This window comes from Rattus norvegicus, chromosome X (genome assembly GCF_021556685.1).
Source record: "Rattus norvegicus strain SHRSP/BbbUtx chromosome X, alternate assembly SHRSP_T2T, whole genome shotgun sequence".
Taxonomy (NCBI): Eukaryota; Metazoa; Chordata; class Mammalia; order Rodentia; family Muridae; genus Rattus; species Rattus norvegicus.
The window spans coordinates 71514567-71516390 of record NC_141554.1 but is presented as its reverse complement, the minus strand read 5'-3'; the positions used below and the strand labels follow the sequence as shown (position 1 = coordinate 71516390).

At 45.0% G+C, this 1824-nt stretch overlaps 1 pseudogene; it reads left to right on the top strand.

Moving 5' to 3' along the window:
• Positions 1–404: 404 nt before the first annotated feature.
• On the top strand, positions 405–933 carry Dctd-ps2 (dCMP deaminase, pseudogene 2; annotated as a pseudogene).
• The last annotated feature ends 891 nt before the right edge of the window (positions 934–1824 follow it).

Sequence of the window (1824 nt, the reverse complement as noted above, 5' to 3'; positions counted from 1 at the left end):
AATCACAGCAATAGCTGTTTGAACGAAATGATTTCATACATCTGTAGTCAAGAGCAGAAGCCCCCCCCCCCCGACTTCCTTTTTCGGCACTGTGGCAGCAGGGATAGGGCTGAGGGGGTGGACTGGCAGAAGTGTGTGCCCTCATAGAAGACCCAGGTCTGGCTCAGCTCAGCTTAGCTTACCCTTGAGAGGCTACTTCTGGGCTCATCAAGGAGTGGGGAGGGTATGTCCCAGTCTCTTCTGGCACCCTTGTGGTAGGGCAGATGGAGACAGAAGAATCTGGAACAGAGTTGTGGGGAGTTGCTTGGACTGTGCCTCCTATTAGGGCTGAGGTATAGCAGTTTCTCTCTCGACTAGTGACATTGCAGTGAGTTTCCTCTTTCTAAAGCTGCTTAAGGTGGCATATGACTTCTAGACCTAACGTTCATTTCCTGAAAACAGGGATGACTATATGGAATGGCTGAGTAGTCCATGGTGGTGGCCTTCTTACCAACACAGTGAAGCAAGGATCGAAATTCCCAGAATACAGAGAACAAGATTCTTGGGATTCCGATACAGTGGAATGCCAAATGGGTTCAGTGAGGACTTGTTGCCTTGGAGGAGAACAGCAGAAAATAAGCTGGCACTGAAGATCTTTATGAGTGTCATTCGAAGCTGAATACCACCAGGAACAAAAATTCAGCTGATATGAAGGACTATAATATGCTCATTGCCTTGATCCTGTGTGGTGAATGTGCTGAGTTCATCATTCAGGAAGGTATTCAAGAAGTTATTTTCATGTCAGATAAATATCCCGGCAGTGAATAGACAATGGGCATTAGGCTCATGTTTAAATTGCCCGGAGTTACAGTCAGAAAATTCACACTGAAATACAGCAAGATTTTCATTGACTCCGATTCAATTAATAGCTGACTGAGTCAGAAGCCCCAGTGAATTCTATCTTGTTAAATCACAAGAAGATGAGAACTCTCCTCTTCTAAGAAACTGCTGGTGCCTTTCATCTTGAAGTTGCACATAACTTTTTAATAGCCAGCACAGCATAAGTAGACATCTAAAGAATATAAAACCTTGACTCTTCTTTACTGTCTTTACTGTCACGTGGACCTACATCTGTTTAAGCTATTGGTTTAGTTTGATTTGGAAATTAAGATCCTGCCCATGGAGCTGGAGTGAAGGTCTCTCCTCTGCCACAGTCTATCTGGCTGGGATGAGGGTGTCTCTTTGGAAGAGTGTACAGCTCTGTCATCCACCAAATTTCAACAGCCACTACTTGCTTCTACATGAGCTAGAGCACATTCAAATAATTGCTTTCTTAGCAGGGGTGAGTAGTCACATTGATGTGAACATCTGATCCAAATGAAGCATACCTTGTCATTCACTTGTGGGAAAATAGGGCTACAGGACCGAATGATGGCAGCATGAAAGTATATGCTGCGGATTTGAGGGAAATTCTCACCCACATACAGGGAGAATGGCGAGGATGGCATGTGTCCTGGCACCCTGATCAGTACAACTGAACCAGGAATATCCATTCAGTTCCTACTTTCCTGACCCACAAAGGACAGTGACCTACTATCACTCTGGAAGGTAGGAACCCCTATAGTTCCAGCTTCTTATCCCTTGGTTTGTTGATCACATAGCTCTGATGAATTTATCTGAGTAATAAGTAGTTCCTAGAGAAGGAAGCTTACTCTTTCCCACTACACCAAGCACCGGGTGAGGTGACAGCTCATGTTGTATGGATGAGTGATGTGGGGGCAAGCCCCAATCCTGTTTCTCCTATTGTGTGGAAACATGCCACCCATGCTCCATGTACCAACATGG